General features: G+C 39.3%; 1 pseudogene; it reads left to right on the plus strand.

Moving 5' to 3' along the window:
- The first annotated feature begins 658 nt into the window (after positions 1-658).
- On the plus strand, positions 659-1522 carry LOC122743709 (annotated as a pseudogene).
- The last annotated feature ends 6933 nt before the right edge of the window (positions 1523-8455 follow it).

Raw genomic sequence — 8455 nt, forward strand, 5'->3', positions numbered from 1 at the left:
TTATTAGCATCAGAGCTTCCTAGAACAGAGAAGCTCTTTTATGATAAACAGAAAAAAATCAGTTTAATGAAAACTCAGCGAGAGACCCAACTAAGCAAAATCACCCTGAGAGCATTTAAGAATAATTATGGAAGGAGGACATCAAACAGTTGAAAATAGGAAAGACCTCCAGAATTTTTTTATGACATATTTTTCCACCATCAAGTATGGTAGAATAGTCACACTAAAATTCTCACATCACAGTCCCACGTATACTTATAGAAGAGGACAAGGATAGAGGGCAGCTAGGTGGCGCAGGAGATAAAGCACTGGCCCTGAATTCAGGAGGACCTGAGTTCAAATCTGGCCTCAGACACTTGACACTTACTAGCTTTGTGACTCTGGGCAAGTCACTTAACTGCAAAGACAAAAACCAAAAAACAAAGAGGACAAGGATGGAGACTTCAGCTAAACTGAGTTAAGTACATAGAAAAGATCCATGTGACAATTGTGAGGAAGTTGGAGGAATTATCTTGTCCTCAGTCTTATCAAAAAGTATCAAAGCACTTTTTTTCAGTCAGCAGCCTGAGCTACTGTGTTAGCACACTGCTCTCCTTTCCTACCCCAGGCTCAGTTCCTTAGCCTCTGCCTCTTCCCAGTCTCTCCCACCACCACCACCATGGGCTTCGAAGATCTCAAGACACTCACAGGCCTGCAGCACCTCAATTACTTCTTGTCAGACAAGAGCTACATCGAGGGGTATGCGCTGCACCAAGCTTACATTGCAGTATTTGAAGCCATCTTGGGGCCTGCCGCCTTCAGACTTGTACCATGCCCTCCAATGGTATAACCACATTAAGTCTTTGTTTTTGTTTTTGTTTTTGTTTTTGTTTTTGTGAGGCAATTGGGGTTAAGTGACTTGCCCAGTGTCACACAGCTAGTAAGTGTTAAGTGTCTGAGGCCGGACTTGAACTCAGGTCCTCCTGACTCCAAGGCCGGTGCTCTATCCACTGTGCCACCTAGCTGCCTCCACATTAAGTCTTATGAGAAGCAATAAGCAAGCTTGCCAGGAGTAAAGAAGTCTTGGGGCAAGTATGGGTTTGCTGATATAGAAGATACCACAGGAAGTGGGGGAGCTACAGATAGCAAAGATGATGAAGACATTGATGATTTTGGATCTGATGAGGAGAAGGAAAGTGAAGAAGAAAAGAAGCTGAGAGGAGAATGCCTTGCTCAGTATGAATCAAAGAAATAAAAAAAAACCCCTGCAATTGTTGCCAAGTCTTCCCTCTTACTGGATGTAAAATCTTGGGATGATGAGACAGATATGGCAAAATTGGAGGAATGTATCAGAAGTATTCAGGCAGATGGCTTGGTCTGGGGATCTTCTAAACTAGTTCCAGTGGGATATGGCATCAAGAAGCTTCAAGTATAAGTGTGTAGTGGAAGATAATAAAGTTGGGACAGATATGCTAGAGGAACAGATAACTGCCTCTGAAATTATGTGTAATCCATGGATATTGCTGCCTTCAATAAGATCTAAATTCTACTCAAAAATTGCATTTGAATAAAAATATTTGCAAGCAAAAAGAAAAAAGTATCTAAAGGAGGGAAAGATTCCAAAAGCTTGTAAAAAATGTGGACTTTATTAATTTCAAAAATAGGTAAATAACACTAATGACTGATCTAATATGCCTACTTTCTCACTGATATAAAAGTTTAATGAAAATCATCTATACACATCAAGGACATTCTCAATGAAGGTATTTCTAAGGAATAGACTGTTGTTTTTTTCATTCATTCATTCATTCATTTGATAAAATCATGGAATTTAGCAGATGCCCAGGGGTCCCACCTGATTGATTTAGTATTGTTTGAATTGGGTGAGAATGAGAAACTAAGTACCTACTTGGAGATGATTAGATTGTAGCCACACCTGGCAGGCCCTGAGTGCCGTGTTGGTGTACTACTGATGTCAGCAGGGGACCACTCTTGGCCAACTAGCTTGAAGGACCTCCCCTTTTGGGGGAGAGAGAGAGAAAGTAGAAAGGAGAATGATGAGTCTCAGAAGCTCTTTCCCTTTGGTGAGCTTTGGAAGCAGACTGGAGAGGGACTGCACAGCTGACTCTCATTGAAAAACTATGGGCCCCAGGTGGTAAGTTTGTGAAAGTGAGGCCAGCTCTTTGAGCTAGCTGAACTGGAAGCATATTTGGGGTTTGAGTCAGTCTTTGCTAGAGCCAGGGAGCTTATCCATTTTTCTCTTCCCCTATTCCCTTGTCCCTGGCTTTATTAACTTCACCTTTGTTGTAAATTTCATTCCCATTAATAAAACCTGGTTTGTTTGTGGAAAAGAGGCTGTTAATCTCCTTTCTTATTAGCCTGGGAGAAATAACTAAAAAAAGTAGTTTAGAAGGGAGGAACCTTTGGACCTAAAGGCCTCTCATTATTTTCTGAACCCCAATATTTGGCGAGCCACCCAATTAACTCTCCCCATAATAAATTTGGCCCCTACACATTCATTTAAGAGGCAGGTTTTAGAAAACAATATTTTGGGAACAGGAGATCACATCTCTACCATCATATAATTTATTGAATGATATAACAGGATATCATTATGCTTATTGTTATTTATTTTAAAATATTTGGAAATCTAAAACCCCATCTTAAAGACTACACACATCGAAAGTATTCAATCTTCTTTGAAAGAAATACAAATCAGATAACCTTGTTTAACAACTCTCTGATCATAAATATCAGGCAAGGTATAAAACTGGGATGAACACTCACCATCAATTCTGCATTTTTGTTCATGCCAATAATTTCTTCAGGGGCTCCAAGTGGTGAAACACCCTTGGCCAGTGCAAATTGGCAACCATTCTGTAACTTATAGTCATAGAAAGATGTTTGTTACACTGAGGATTTAAGTGACTTATCCATGGTCACTCAGTCTGTGTCAGAGAGAGGTCTTGAACCCAGGCCTTTCTGACTCAAAGGTGAATCTTCTATCCATTATATGATAATGTCTTTCACTTTTCCATTACCATTTTTGAATTTTCAATCATGTGGCTCATGTTCCTCCCTCTTGAAAACATAGACATGGTTCTGGAAATCCAGATGTATTATTTTTTTCATACTCCCTAGTTTAGTGATTTGATTATGATGTAAATGGGGCTAATCTGTCATGACTTATATTGTCTCAAAGTAATCACCACTTCCCCTTCTAAGTATTATCTCTTTGTTCTAGAACTTTGCAAGGACTGATAATCAGTGAAGTAGTATATAGTTTTTAAATTCACTTCTTCCTTTTTTGAAAATCAAAATAATATTTTCCCAAGTCCTCTGCCATTCTGCCATTCTCCACAATTCATGAAAGATCATTGATGATGTTTGAGTAGTTACATCTGCAAATTCAATCAGTAATTTTAGATGAAGTTTGTTTGGACCAGGTAACATGAATTTATTTCAGACTGATAAATGCTCCCTGCCCCCATTTTGGGTTTCAATTCCTTCCTAACTACTTTTCTTCTCTCCTTTCTAGTTTAATGATGGTTTTCCTTGACAGAAAAAACAAAGTGAGATATTGGTTGAATAATTATTTCCCTTTGTCAAAGCCTTAACCTATCATAATACAAATGGGACTTTTCCTTGGGGCAGACAGTGGTGGTAGTTGTAATGAATTCCTTCCCTACCTTGCCTAACCTCCCAGTCTTATGATCATCTGAATTACAGATAGACACATCTACCTTAGTCTATCTTCCTGTCCTCAAGATCTACTCATAGTAGTCTTTTTACAAGGTCTGAATTCTTTCCAACTCCTATGTAAAGAAAGTTTAAACTGCTACTTCTCTCATTTAAATTGAACTTGTCATCAGTCACACCCCACTTCCCAGCTGTTTTGACTCTCAGTGAAAATATTCCTACTTAGGGCTATGTCCTCCTTCACTTATTCAGTTTTCTCCATAAAAGCATCAAACATCTCTCTTCCTTTTTTTCTTTTCTTTGCCATAAACATACCTAACGATATCCCACTTGTGGACCTTGTGGTGTGACCATGTGATTTTTTCCTAAAAAAGTATTCTTGGGGCATCTAGGTGGCACAGTGGATAGAGCACCAGCTGTGGATTCAGGAGGACCTGAGTTCAAATCCAGCCTCAGACACTTGACATTTACTAGCTTTGTGACCCTGGGCAAGTCACTTAACCCTCATTGCCCCGCAAAAATAAAATGAAAAAAAAGTGTTCTTGCATCTATTTTTAACATGTTGATATTAATTTAAGTTAATTTGACTTTTATATTTGGTAGATAACTTCATGACACCCTGTGAAGCTGCAGAACCTGGACTCAAAAAACACTTTGTTGAAAGCCTCTCACTGTTAGGTTGGTTCACTTCCTGCATTTGACTCTTCAAAGGTGGTCAAATTGTTTCATTAATTCCAAATACATGAGAAAGGATCCTGTATTAATGTACAACTTGTGCAAATATATGCAAATGATCATTCAAATGATTTAACACTAAAAGGGTCAGGCTTCCCTGAGTAAATCATTTTCTTTCCTGCTTGTCTGAATTATTTCATTAAGTCACAATGCTAAATAGGAGTCTATACTGATGTATAACTTATACAAATAGATGCAAATTATTTGCTTGGTCTGGAAGGCCTCAGAATTGTATTCCCGAGAGACCTCTTCTTCCACTTCCCCCCCAACATCCCACCATTGTACATAGATAGGCTATTATTATTATAAAGGGAAAATGAAGCAAGTGCAGGAACATGATTATTATAAAGAGTTTTTGTATGAGTATGTTTGGGAGGGTGAGGAGAGAGGATGATTCATGCAGAGGGATTCTCAATTCAGGCAGAAGAAAGCCTTAAACCAATTCCAAACCTTGCACAGAGATCCATGAACCCAGCTACAGTATGTTTCAAATGTTGTCCCCTGTCATTATAAATTTGCAGCAGTCATCCTAATGTTCAGTATACAAATCAGTCCTCAATTTTTGAACCCTTATTAAATAGGAAAAGGGGAGAAATGAGATGTTGATTCCATATGTAAGGAAAAGTATTACTTTTATTCCATTTAGGTGGAAATAAGGGAAGGTAGAAAAGGATGTAAAGAAATGTCAGGGTTTCTATCTATCCACCATGCTTTTACCTTGCATATTTCAAGTGATTCTGGGTGAGGACCCTTTATTTTAGATCTAGAATTGCTTGAGGGAAAAGAGGCATTCTTTAATAAGAGGGACACTTTTTAAAACTTCTATTAATTTTGTTTAGCTCTCGACAACTTGTATTCTAAAGAGGTGAAGATAACCTATGCATTTTCTATGGTTCCTACCCAGACCATGAGAAATTCCTCCTTTTTCAAGGTTACCACTTTCAATTTGGGGGCAAAAGGGGAAAAGCAGGAAATATAGCTCACATTTCTATACCACTGTAAGTTCTACAACATGCTTTGTCCACAAGGCCCTTGAGAGTTAGGTGGAAAGCACACTGAATTTGCAATTAGAGGATCCTAGTTTAAATCCCAACTCTGCCATTTATAATCTGTGTGACATTGAGAAAGTGCCCACTTCTCTAGGCCTTGATTTTCTGATCTCTAAAGTGAGGTAGTTTGGCTGGATGCTTCTGAAGGTCCTTTCCAACTTTAAATATATAATGCTGTGTTCCTCTGAAATGAAAAGCAAGTAGTAGAAATATTAGTATTGCCATTTTATAGATAAGGAAACTGAGGTTCAGAGAGAAGGAAGAACTGGGTCAGGTTATAGTGTTAGTAATTTAAATGAGAAAGCATTTATTAAGCACCAACTCTCTCTTTGTCTCTCTCTCTCTCTCTCTCTCTCCCCCTCTCTCTCTCTTTCCTTCTCTCTCTCTCTTCTCCCCCCCTCTCTCCCTCTCTCTCCCTCTCTCTCTCATCTATATATTTATTTATATACACATGTGTATGTGTACATATACATATATATATACACATGTATATATAAACTGATAGATATAAACATAGGGTACAGATGACAGTGCTTGACACATACTAGGTACTTAAATGCTTTTTATTCTTAATTACTATATAGATATAATTATCGATATTGATGTAGTGTGGTATGATAGAAAACAAACCTTGGCCTTAGAGAAAGAAGCCCTTGGCTTGAAGCTTAGCTCAGACACTTATCAAGTTAACAAAATATCCTGTTGTTGTTCAGTTGTTTCAGACTCTTCGTGATCCCATTAAGGGTTTTCTTGGCAATGATACTGAAATGGTTTACCATTTCCTTTTCCAGTTCATTCTATAGATGAAGAACTAAAGCAAAGAGGGTTAAGTGACTGGCTCAGGGTCACATAGCTAGTAAATGTCTAAGGCCAGATTTGAACTCAGGTCTTTCTAACTGCAGGGCCCATGCTTTATCCATTGGGCCATGTAGTTGCTCCTAAAATATATTATTAAACTGACAGAGGCATATGTCTCATTCTTTCTTACCCTAATGGTTTGTGGCTAGCAAAATATTCATTTTATAATCATCATTTAATTTGATCCTGGCAGAAATTCTATGAAGAAGGGTTTTAGTTTTAGTATCTCCATATTACAAATGAGGAAACTGAGGCTCAAAGGAGTAATAACTACCTCAAGGTGATATGGCTAGTAAGAACCGGGACTCCAAGGAATTTCTTTTGCCTCCCAAATTAGATGATATGCCATGCTGCTTCCCAGAAGGAGGTGATGAGACGGTGATAGAAGAGTAGAGAAAAATAAATGAAATTCTAGAATAGCAGAGTTCATACTGCCTTTGAATAGGAGGAAAATTGATCAGCGCCAAAGAAAGAATCAGAAGGCAGATCCTCTTCTCTCCCTCATTTCTTCCTTTCTTGACCTGTACATCTGTGACCTTGTGAATCCCTGGGGACACTGTGACCTAACAAAAGAGGAAAGGATGTTTAGGCTGACAGGGAAGCTGGTGAGAGCCTTCCACTTCCTCGACATGGGGCTGTAATTCAGCTCAGGAATGTGATGCAGAATGCAGGGCTGGGGCTTTGTCCTCCAGACACCTCCACCTGTTTTTGAGCCCTTGCTGTAATCTGTCATGCAGTGAGAGGGGGCGGCAGCCTCTAGAGGTGTGAGACATTGCCTCAGTATCAGTGCTGCGGCCCCTGAGAGGTGTAGTGAGGATTCCAGCCTTGGAAATCTGAGGTCTTAAAGGGGAATTTATAATGAAAAATGACTCAGTTGGGGAATTACATCAAACAGATGATTCAGACAGAGACCATAAACTCTGATATTCCGGTAAGCCAGGCCTGGCAATTGCTGGAGCTAATGAACTCTGCTTTCACATTGGATCCAGGACATCTAACAAGACTCAAAGCATGCTGGGAGCAATAATGGCTATTAGGGAAAATTGAAGGTGATCCAGGAAGTCTGAGGCCTGAGACATTGCAAAAAGGGACACCCGTGAACAAACATCAGATGCCGTTCAACAAGAGCTCCATTTTCAAGCAAACGTGGGATTGTAAAAATAAAGTGGTAGCCTAGAAATATCACTGGGCATGTTATTTGTGTTAAAATTGTCTTAATGTAAATAAGGTCAGAGTGTGAAAGGAGAAAGTAGCTGGAAGGGAACGGAGCAGAGGGTCAGAGTGCTAACGAGAGAGAAACAATTCATTGGGAGATCCTGCTCTTTGTAAATACTGAACTATGTAAATACTTCTCTCCAGCATTTCGAGAAAATGGCAGGGCAAGGCATGGAGGATTTTTATCCCTCTGCCTGATGTAATGGAAAGAGCATATGAGTTGGAATCAGAGGACCTAGGTTCGAATCTTGACTCTATCACTACTTGTGTGACCTTGTGAAAGTCATTTATTCTTTCCGCACTCATTTTCTTCATGTAGAACAAATAATACACACACACACACACACACACATATATAGGCAGGGCAATGAGGATTAAGTGACTTGCCTAGGGTCACACAGCTAGTAAGTGTCAAGTGTCTGAGGCTAGATTTGAACTCAGGTCCTTCTGAATCCAGGGCCAGTGATTTTTCCACTGTGCCACCTAGCTGCCCCGTGGAACAAATAATCTTTACCCTGCCTTTATTCCATGGTGGCATAAGTATTAATGATGAGTGATGTGTGAATGGAAGCTGATCATTTCAGAATTTTCACAAAATGGGTCATGTGTGTAGTTGCACATCCATTCTCCCTACCCTTATAGTTGTTCCCTTCAAGTTGTTTACAAAGATGGGCACCCTCTGGTCATCTTCAGTCACAGATACTATCAGCTCTAATAACCCAAGACCAATAGATCTCAGCTCCCAGAAACATTCAGCATCTGACATCATTTGATATGGAATCCTCTAACAAATGGGCCCTTTTCTGGTTTTTGTTCAGTCAATTTTAGTCATATCTGACTCTTTGTGAGCCCATCTTGTAATTTTCTTGACAACAATACTGGAATGATTTGCCATTTCCTTCTCCAGCTCATTTTATCAA

This window comes from Dromiciops gliroides, chromosome 2 (assembly GCF_019393635.1).
Source record: "Dromiciops gliroides isolate mDroGli1 chromosome 2, mDroGli1.pri, whole genome shotgun sequence".
Taxonomy (NCBI): Eukaryota; Metazoa; Chordata; class Mammalia; order Microbiotheria; family Microbiotheriidae; genus Dromiciops; species Dromiciops gliroides.